The 11,405-nt window shown below is 35.8% G+C and overlaps 1 long non-coding RNA gene across 2 annotated transcripts; it reads right to left on the minus strand.

Moving 5' to 3' along the window:
* Positions 1-1,991: 1,991 nt before the first annotated feature.
* Positions 1,992-4,558, minus strand: LOC132642507 (uncharacterized). Of its 2 annotated transcripts, none has more exons than XR_009583206.1 (3): positions 3,838-4,558; positions 3,168-3,215; positions 1,992-2,235 (listed from the first exon to the last, which is right to left on the minus strand). It is a non-coding gene; the product is annotated as an uncharacterized LOC132642507 (long non-coding RNA). The 2 variants fall into 2 exon arrangements; XR_009583205.1 differs by having other exon boundaries at positions 2,324-3,215.
* Positions 4,559-11,405: the final 6,847 nt, after the last annotated feature.

An 11,405-nucleotide genomic window follows, 5' to 3' on the forward strand; every position in this document is an offset into this window, starting at 1 on the left:
ATACTCCGCGCCTATCGTAAGATTGCAATGATTGGGTACCAAACTGTTTATGGAGCTTTGACAGTACTCCTTGTCAGTTGGTACGACTATTGTATAGTTGAGGGAGGAGAATTTACATGTGTCGAACCCTTGGGGTTGAAAAATAAACACCGACAAGCCAAAGTTCCATGGCCTGCTATGCTTGGGAGAAGAGGAAAAGCTTATATCCCAGAATTTGGGATCAAAGCCGGGCGATGGTTGGGGTAAGGATGGTATTGGCATTGTTGGGTTTTGGATTTCAAGGGGTTGATTGACGCTCTTAAAATCCTTTTTGGAGAGCGTATTTGAACTGCTCCAAAATAATTAACCCAGTTTTTTATTCCAGTGAATTATTTTGAAATAGTGGGGAGACCGAACCCTTATGTAGGGTTTCCTACGTATCTTGTCAGGACAAGAATCAGGTCAGACGTAGTTCGGGCAGATACGGTATTGTATGTGATTTGTATGATTTCTATGAATTGGTGGTTGTATTGAACAGAAGTGAGGCTATGAATAAGAGTTTGAATCTAGAAAAAGTGTGCTCCAGGGATGGGAAGAATGTACAAGATTGTATTGTATTGAAAATGATTGGTAGAATCAAAATGATGGTTGCAAAGATTGAAAATGGGTATGAAAAATAATATGGATGTGAGGGTGGTCGTAAAGACCAAAAAATGGGTGTGAGAGTTTGGAAAGGCTCCAAGCTCAACACAAGTCAACAAAAAATTCTCCGATAAAGCAGACGAGGCAGAAGAAGATATGTCTAGTATATATGTACAACTAAAGAATGTCTAATGAATACAATATGTGAAACAAATAAAGAATATGTAATATGTAAATAGCATGTAGCAAATAAGAATGTGTGACAAATAAAGAATGAAATTAATCCGGCTAGAGCAGTGATCAAAATTATACATACAACGGCCTAAGAATTCTAAAAGTAGATTCACCTAAGCTGATGAAGAATATTCGAACAACTGCGAGATGACAAGTAGTATGACTAACCCACCAATCCTCTGAAACTAAGGAGTTTGAAGAAGGTTCGGAGGAGCGCAAAGCGCAACTCGCGTGTACAATGTGTGTATGTGTACGGCCAAAGACTCAATTGAAAGTGCGAGGACAGTATAAAGAAAGCAGTAACATATAACGTCTTCAAACAAATAAGGAACACAAGTTTGGCTTTGCTCGCGTCCTTTCAAAGATAATATTGTAGCAGTTCACGATATATATTACAAGTAATAATAATAAAAACAAATAAATATTCACATATCCCTCAAGTGCTAAACTTAAACTATGTCTGTTAAGGTCAAAACCTAGGTAATCCCCAGCAGAGTTGCCATTCTATTACGCCCTATTTTGAACTAGTCCAAGATAGTTTGCAACTTCCCGGTTTAAAAAAAAGTTAGAGTCGCCTCTAATTTTTAAGGGAAATCAGGAAACCTATATGTATTTGTGTGTCTACTCCATTTTTAGTCCACGAAACCTATAAGATTCTAGATAATGATTTTATTTACCTCGAGGGGAAGGTATTAAGCATCCCTCAGAACCTGCCCGAAGACAGTCCTTAGACTTAGTTTAACTGAACACTAGAGGGGGATTATTTTATCTGTTTATTATTATTATTACCTGTTTTCAAAATGTTATAACCTCATGAAAAGCTACCCAAGCTGATAATATACTAAGTATGTTGTCACGACCCAACCCCGTAGGCCGTGACTGGCGCCCTAGTTGGGCACCCAAACGTACTTATCCATATCGAATCACATACAAATAGCATATATGGCTATACCTGCTATATGCCGTCTCAAACTATATCATACTGTATCAGACACAATATATACATATACATATACATATACATATACCGAAGAGCCGGCAAGGCTATCAAATACGTCAAAAGCCGACAAGGCTGTCAAATGGCACAACGACCCAAAACACATATACAAACGCACGCCGACAAGGCTGCCATAACGAATAGAGTCATATAAAGACAACTGAGCAGAAGTAGGCACACACACCCACAAATAAGTCTACAGACCTCTAAACAGACCAAACGAATCATATGGCGGGACAGGGCCCCGCCGTACCCCTGAACAAATACATATACACATAACGAACAATTATATACCAAAATGTATGCTCTGAAATGAGAAGAGCACTCCAAACAGCAGAAGGGGATGTCCTAAACGGAAGGATCACCAAACTGTGCGTCTGTACCTGCGGGCATGAAACGCAGCCCCCGAAGAAAGGGGGTCAGTACGAAATATGTACTGAGTATGCAAAGCAGAATATATAGAAAACAAACCTGAGACATAAACGAAACAGAAGTGCCGAACATAAGTGCAAATCCAATCATATCAAAATGTTTAGTTTCAAATATGTAAGTCATGCATAGGGTACAGAAGAATATGGTCGCCCGCCCGTCGATGGCGCCATAACACAGCATAACACCAGAAAGTTTCAAATCTCCGTATCCCCGTCACATATCACCTCACAACATAACGCCATACACAGCATAACACCAAATATAAGTGGAACCCGACCCTCTTTTGCGAGTAGCTCGGTGAACCATAAACACAACATAACTCCGGAGTATATCAAAATGCGCACGATAACAGAACCGGCCCGGGACTCGGCGAAGGGAATAACAAAGTGCACGAATAGAGTCATGAGTAGTCATATGCATAAAATCATTATCATAAATTCAAACATAAGTAAAATGATCATACTTGAAAATCGAAATAATAGTCTTAACAAATTCCTTCAAAAGTTCCCGAATTACATAAAGGAAAGTCGCGGGACCCGCGGACAGGAATTTACCCAAGTCGGGCCCGCTCATGGAAAATGTACTCGTTATACGTAATGTAAACTTTTATAAAAATATATTGGAGCAATCCGAGCATTTATGTGAAAGGTATGGCCTTCAAAAATTTCGAAGTTACTTAAAGCGAACCTTTTTGCGCAAAGTTCGGAAAGCGATTATTTCAAATACATAAAGGTTCATATTTCATCAAATCATACATAAGAGTGCCAAGGTACATATACGGATCGTAAGATGCTCGGATTTCGAATTTAGAATTTCCTTAAGGCTTATAATCTAGCCTATACAAACTAAGGCATGCCAAAAGAAAGAAGGTTGCCTTACATACCTGTCAGCGACTATTCATGAATCCTTTTCGCCTCGTCGCCCCTTTAGCCTATTTATAAAAGTAACGTTATCGTTAGTAACTATATTTTCTAGTCCACAATTCTATAACCCATTTCTTATTGAACCTATATTTTAGTTTATATATCCTCGTTTAGGGTTTTCTATTATCTAAAAATCTAGCGAAAATCCGGCAGCACTTCTCCTATAATTCGTACTCCAATCCAACTCTCAAACAGCTCACAATATATATACAATGTCGTCAACAACAACAACAATATTCACGAGCTGTATTCCAAAAATTCCATCCACAACAACTTTCTAAATTATTCCACATGATCATAAGCAACAACAACAATTACAATCTCCTTTAGCCCTTTTTGAACTCAAACATCAATACCAAAGAATATACACCAAGGTAGCCCAATATATGCTTTGTGTACTAACTTATATACTTCCTTCTTCCAAATTCTTAAGGCATATCAATACACGACAACAACATCATCTAATATCCATGTACAAGAAAACTATCTAATATCACAAGTTTTAAAACATGCCATAAGATCAATACAAGTTCTAGCATGACTTAAGCTCTTCTTTCAAAAATTCAACATCCATCGAGTTGTATAAAGACCAAACAATCTCAAGAACATGTAGGAGGAATGAAATCTTACCTCAATAATTGGAAGGAAAGCCTTACTAGCAAGCTTGACCTCTTAAAATTCTTGCTGGAAATTACAACTTTTCTTTATATAGGATGAAGTTACTAAGAGCTCCAAATGCACTACATCCATGAGCAGCTGCTACTAAGGGGTTTATTCAAGGATTATAAGAGTTGATAGAACGTTGCTGCCCCCAAACAGAAAATATTACGTTTCTTCTTCTAATACCTATACTGCTATTATAGAATCTGAAAATGACATTGCTTGCTGCCCTTTGTGGTAGCTGCATTGATACATATAGGTTTCATTGCTGCCTCCACTCCATTTGATGAATAGCTTAAATTCAAGATGAGCTGCCTTAAAAGAGTTGTTGTACGTTTATTCATCTTCAACGAGAATTGATAAAGTAAAGGTATAAGTTTAAAAGTAATTGTATTGCCATTACGTTGAACATGCTTGCTGCTAGCTTAAAGGAATAGACTTTGCAAGTTGAAAACTCAACAAACTATGTTTCTTTTATTTATTGGAATGTGGGGCCCACCCTTAATGATTATAAATCATAAAACTATTTTAACACTGCCACCAAATATGTATATGAAGAATGAGTCATTTCTACCTTTATTCAATGTCTCCCAGTGGAAAGGGGTCTTTCCCACTTATCCATTTAATTTCAAAAAATAATTATGGTGCTGGACACTTAGCAAAAGATCAAATTTCCTTTCCTCTCAAAAACTAACTTTTTTTTTTTTATATAATAAATGGACCTAGAAGTACTACCTAAAACGTTTTGTTGTCTTCCACTCAAAGAAAATCCAAATGAATTATATCCTTTATTTTATATAGGAACAAGGATATGCCTCCACCTCATTAATCCACTACTTGGGTTTGTCCCCCTTAATTATTATCTCTTAATTGGTGACTAAAATATTTCTACGTAGCTGATATTAAGCCACCCCAAATTGGATCATATCTCATTATTAATAAATATCCACCATCCTAGTAAAATGAGCAACCATCATAATTAATTTCTTGATCATGGTTTACTTAAACATGAACCACTTTTAACACACTTCATATATTTATTATCATAATAATGCGGTATAACTCTAGTCCATAGCCTCTTTACACATACTTCAAATATTATTCTCAATCACCGTCGTCACATTTTTTTGTCTTAAATAATTTTAGGACTTCATTCTTTGTATACACCGAGCTCTTGATTTTCATCCTTGGATATGATCGAATTCTCCGGGCTCGAGTAGATTTGCTCCTGTCGGACGATTAAATTTTCTAGTCCAAAAATACGGGATGTAACATATGTACAATGTATAAAAATGTATTTATATCAAGTATTCATAAAGAATGTATAGTAAAAAAAAGAATATATAAAAGAGTATAAAGAGAATGTATCTCGTAAATATAAAAGTATATATGTTAGTACAAAGAGTGTATATATATGTTAGTGTAAAGAATGTATAACTATATTAAGAATATATAAAAACAAATGTAAGACTATGTAAAAATAAATATATCAAGGATATGAAGAATGTGCGTCTATGTATATTAAAAGAATGTATGTATATTAAACATATAAAGAACATATTTCAAGTGTAAAAGAGTGTACGTCAAACCTAAAATGTATAAAGAATTGTATAACTAGGTATATTAGTGTATAAAAAATGTAAAAATAATTTACGAATATTCATTGGTGTAAAGATTTTATATAACGAAATTATTCAGAAAAGTGAAGTTTATTTGACTTGTTTCTACCGTCTAGTTAAAAAGAGTGTTTGTTTAATGAATATCCGATCAAAAGAATAAGGAACAAAATAATTGTAAAAAGTATTGGTAAAAAGTAAGTATAAGGAATTGTGGATAAAAAAATGAATGAAAATGTGTAATGCCTCTAAAGAATAAAAGATTTGTAAATGGATGACTTAATATTTGCCTAGCGTCAAAATGTGGATGTAACTTAATTAAAATATGTATTAGTGTACACGAAACAATATAAAATGTAAGTTGTATTAAGAGTGTATAAAGAATATAAAATAAAGGATGGACTAATATTTTTGCCTAAACGTCAAAAGTGTGAATTTATTTAACAAAATATTTATACCAAGTCAATTTAATCTAGTTACGAAAGTATTGACGGCCTAAGTCTTGCCTAAAGCGAATGACAATTTTAAGTTTAACAAACAAGGCGACAAGTAAATAAATATATCAACCCGTCATTACAAAAATAAAGTTTCCACTATACTATGAGTTTATGTTTTGTACAGTTATCAAAAAAATGCGGAAAGTAAATACAGACAGTGATTCGATGAAGTTTTTTGGATTCCTTCCGAGTGTCATCTTAGGGATGTATTTCCGAGTACCTGTATAAACACTTAGTAAAAGTGTTATTAAGAGAATAAATAACTATTGAATGAATTAAAGAAATAATTAATAAACTTAACATAAAAACCCGTCTTTTGTACATGGGAGGCCTTGGAAATCGAGGGAAATTTCTTTATCGGCCATTTGGGTATAGCATTCGCCCAAATAAATTTAAATAAATGTGACAAAAATGTAACAGTACTGTTGGCCGCCGGAAGTATTTTCCGGGCGCAGAACCAACAATGGTATTTGTAAAAATAATGTAAAATGTGTATAATCAATCCAAACAATTAGCAACAATGCGGCAGTAGATGAACCATTGGAAAAATGACAGAGGTTGTCCGGAAAGTGTCACAAAATAGTCAACGGAAAATAAAACCAATCCATTGTGGAGCAACCAGCAATCAAACAGAACAACAACAACCCAACATTAACACCGATAAGCAAAAACATAAATAATAGCAAAAACGAAAATGACTATGGTAATGATCGGAGCAAGATAATCCCAAACAGAGCTAGAAATTAAGTTTGTCGGGATTCTGGTCATTTTTTGAGATAGAATAACGCTGGGAGAGGTGGCACCGGGTGTTCGTGGTGGTGGCTGGTGGCGTGACTGATGGAGAAAAGTGAAAGGGGAGGGTTGTATGGTGCAAAATGGGGTCGTGGTTAAGGTCAGGTCGGAGTTTATGTGGGGGCTGCTCCGGTTCAACGGAGCTCGAAGCTCCTCACCGGAGCAGCAAAATGAAGACGAAAGGGGCTAGTTGGTCTTGTTTTCGTCGTTAAAGCTCGAAGAACAAGGGAAAGGGGACGGGAGCAGCGACTGGTGGGTTGTGGCGCGATCAACTGCTTCGGCGTCGTGAGTTCGCCGAAGCGGGCAGTGGGGGTGGTGGTCAGCGTTAATGGAGAGAGGGAGATGAAGTGGGGTTGTGGGGGCTGTGCGGTGGTTGTGGGGGCTGTGCGGTGGTTGTGGTAGTTTGGTGAAGGTGGGCGGAGCGTCGCCGGAGCTCCGAGCTCCGGCATGGAGGCGGCGGTGGAGGTTTTGTTTAAAGGGGAGAGGGGAAGAGAGAATGATTAGGGTTTAAAGAAAAAAAAATCTTAAATGTGCAAGTGTTGTGTAAAAAAAAATGAGTTTATGAAAATTAACCCCTTCTATTTCTTTATAATACAAACTAACCCCTTCTATTGTTCAAAAAATAAAAGAACTCCTCCCCTTGTCCCCTTTACCCCTTTTAAACTATGTTTAAAAATACATTAACCAATGGATCAAGAACCCAACCCATCACCTCAAATGTCAATTTTTTTTTAAAGGTGATGAGACCTTGACTTGATCGAATTCTTGCTCTGCGTTTAAAAATTAATTGCTCTGATTTTCTCTGCACTAACGGACTGTACTAAAATATTTTTAATTAATACATGTATAAATAATAATAATGTAAGTATAAAATATAAATATTAATGTATAAGATATAAAAATGTACTGCTATGAAATAAAAAAATAATTATTAATTGCACAAAATGATAGTATTACGCTGTACATGTGCAAAAATAATGATTCTTTAAAATCACAATAAATTGATAAAATTCCTAGAATAAGGATAATCATCAATAAATTGTCGAAAAATGTAAAAATGTGTAAAAAGCTATTTTTTGCTCTTTAACGAATCAGGACCACCCAAAACGTTAATTTCAAGCATGGCGAGCCAAAATTAGGTGTCAACACACGTGTGTTTTTGTTGCATCTAGGGACTTTAAGTGGAAAACGTGTTGATTTTGAAGGAAATGGAAGAGTGACCTTGCTGAGCTAAGGCTGGAGCGAGGGCACATCTCCCCAGCGAGGTTGGCTGCTCCAAATGGAAGCCTTGTAAGAATTTGGCTAAGTGCAAAATAACCCCATGACCTCATTGAGCCAAGCCCAAGGCGAGGTCCTACCTTGCTCTAGAGCTCGCTCAGCGAGCCCATGGTATCAAAATGGAAATTATTTAAAGTTCCTACCCGTTGCGGATGGGCTTTGGAGAGTGATTTCCCAACACTATAAAAAGAGCCCCTTTGCACAACGTTTTAGAGAACTGGGGACCTAGAGAGAGCTAGAAGCCATCGTGGAGGCCGGAGATTATTGAGTTCTAACTTTTCTTCTTTACTACTAGTTTTTATATTTTCTTTGGATGATTTGTTGTATTTCCTCCATGTCTATGTGGAGCTAAACTTCTCATTCTAGTGTTGTGGTAAAACATGAATATTAATGTTTGATGATTATTTCTTATCTTAATGCGAGTTGTTGAGTTTGATTGTTTCTTTAATTTTGTTCATAATTGCTTGATTGTTTGGCCAACAGTTAGGTTCTATCAACTATCTAATATACATACTTTGGAAAGATGTTGTTAGATTAGAGAAGGATTAAAGAGGGCGTGATCTGATTATCCCTACAGTTGAGCTAGGATTTGTGGCTAGGATAGGAATATACCTAGGCGCCACGTTCAATTAAATACCGTAAAAGAATTGAGTTCTTAATAGGTCAATTCCACAGAAATATAGGCGGCGAACTATTTGGAATCGGCGAGTAGTTGTTTGGGATAATACCACGAGATTAATAATCCGGTTAATTAGCAATCATCGATAATTCGGATTAAGTAGAAATAGTCTGGAAACTTAATAGGATTGGTGAACGAACCGCAACCCTAGAACATTCGTCGCATTGATAACATAAAAACCCGCTCTTTCTTGTTTGAAGTTCATTAGTTGTTTTATTTTTATTTTTAATTAGCTTATAATCATAACCTTCATATATCATCTCTTGTGTAGATGATTCGGATTGTTTATAGTTGACGGTTAGTCATAAGTCCCTATGGGTTTGACATCCGATTTTTAAAATTACTATATTACTTGTACAATTACGTATACTTGCGTGTGCATTTGGAAGCAACAATGAGAGTTCGAATCCCCTCCTACATTTTCCCTTCCCCCACCCCCATTTATAAAAAAGAAATAAATAAATAAAACGAAGGAAGCAAAAAAGATAGTTAGTAGTTATAAGTTAAATTAGTCAAATTATAAATCATTATTTAGTTTATAATTAACTTGATGTAATTCATTTTTAAATTTAGTAGAATTTGAACAGATCATATCATCTATTTATCAAGGGACAAGGTGCAAATATACCCCTCAACTTTCTGATTTAGAGCAGATATACCCCTCATTGAAAAAGTGGTGTATATATACCCCTGTTGTTACATAAATAATGCAAATGTATCATTTTTGCTATGATTTTTAAAAAAAAAAAAAATATTTATCTTATTATTTAATTTTAAAAATGTCATATGGCATTAAAAAAAAGTCTACCCATTTTTTTTATTAGACGTATGTTTTTAAAGCCACGTGGTAATTTTTTTCTGGTGAGTTGAGTTTGGCTTGTTTAAAATATACGGGCAGACTTATTTCTTTTAAAGTCACGAAGGTACTTTTTTTAAACGAGTCAGACCCGATCCACCAGAAGAAAAAACTTACTATGTGACTATAAAAAAATAAGTCTACAAAACATCATATCTATTATGCATATTACACAAAAGAAATGCTCTCTTCTCTTTCCTCTCCCATACAAACCTAACCTAGCGTAGCCACTCATGGCTGCTCCGGACACTGGGCGGCTGGCCAGTCATCAGATCTTTCTTTCCAATCGCAATTCCCATCATTAACTCTAACGAACTCCCTGCTTCTTCTTCAGCACTCCTTCCTCTTCCCATTAACCCTACTTCTAGTTTTGCTCAAATAGTTTTGCATGCCACAGATTCGTCGTCATTGATCAAATGTGATCCAATTCCCCAGAAGAAGGTCACGTATGTTGATGGTATTCCGTACGTGAAATGGACGTCGAATGAAGTGTCTAGAATGGAAGTGATTGAAAACTTACAATATGTCACTGTAGGTAAGTTTTCATATGATTGGCCTGAATTAGAAGAGTTGAGGACTATTATTCCTAAACAATGTGGTGCGAAGGGTAAATGTACAGAAGGGTTTTTCAAAAATCGACATATTTTAATTCGTTGTACTTTAATGAAAGATTTCATTACTATTTCTTCCAGGAGTGCATTTTGGTTGAAGTCGAAAGATGGGTACACTTATCAAATGAGGCCTCTCATTTATGATTCAAACGTTAAAATAGACGAAAAAATATCCAAGGCCATTGCAAATCTGTTGCCTACTTTTTTTGTGAAAGAATCTTTGCTTAAATTGGCATCTACGGTTGGAAAGCCATTGCAGTTAGATTTAGTCATTGTTTATAAGACAAGGCCAAATTGTACGAGGGTGAAAGTTCAGGTGGATTTACTTGCTGATTATTCGAAGTTTGTGATGATGGAAATAGAAGATGAGGTGACAAAGGCAATAAGAGAGGTTAAAGTGAAGATCCAATATGATTTCCTACCAAAATATTGTACTGAGTGCATGTTACAAGGGCATTCCAATGTAGAATTTAGAACGTTGCACCCAAAACTGGAAAAGGAGAATACTGCAGAACAAAGCATGGATAAACCAATGGAGAAACAAGTTGAACAGAAGCAGCAGAAGGAGGATCAAAAGCAAGAAGTGCCTCAGAGGCACAACCAAAAGATATAGAGGAAGACTTGTTCAGAAATTTGTACCCAAAGTTTTATCTAGTGTGACTCTGGTAACATATCTAGGGGAAATAACCAACAAGAAAACAAAGAATCAAAGTGGTGAAACAAAAATATGGCTATTACAAAAGTTTATGAGAAGAAACAGGCTAACTCTAACAATAGAGTTAACAAAGGGCAAGATGAGGGTGTTACAAGTCATAAGTTTGATATACTGTCTACTATGGTGGAGGAAGGAGAGATATGTCAGGATATTTTAGTCGTGGTTGATAAGGATAATAAGAAGATTGAAGTAGTAAAGATTGATAACAAGGATCAACAAGAGGGAAGGTAGAGACAAGAACTCAGAAGTGATTAATGAGAAGGAAGAGAAGAATATTAATGCAGTTGATATTGCTATTGTTGATCTTTCAAAAACTAATAATGTGGAAGTTCTTAATGAAGCTGTGTCTGATCTTACAAAGGATAACACTGAAAAGGATGCAATGCAAGATGGTGATTCAAATAGTATTGATGTTGTTCTGAATAGTGGATTTGTGTGTGACAAAGAAGTGATTATTGAGGTGATTATTGAGGTGGAAGAAAATAGCTCTCATG

The sequence above is a fragment of the Lycium barbarum genome, chromosome 5, assembly GCF_019175385.1.
Source record: "Lycium barbarum isolate Lr01 chromosome 5, ASM1917538v2, whole genome shotgun sequence".
Taxonomy (NCBI): domain Eukaryota; kingdom Viridiplantae; phylum Streptophyta; class Magnoliopsida; order Solanales; family Solanaceae; genus Lycium; species Lycium barbarum.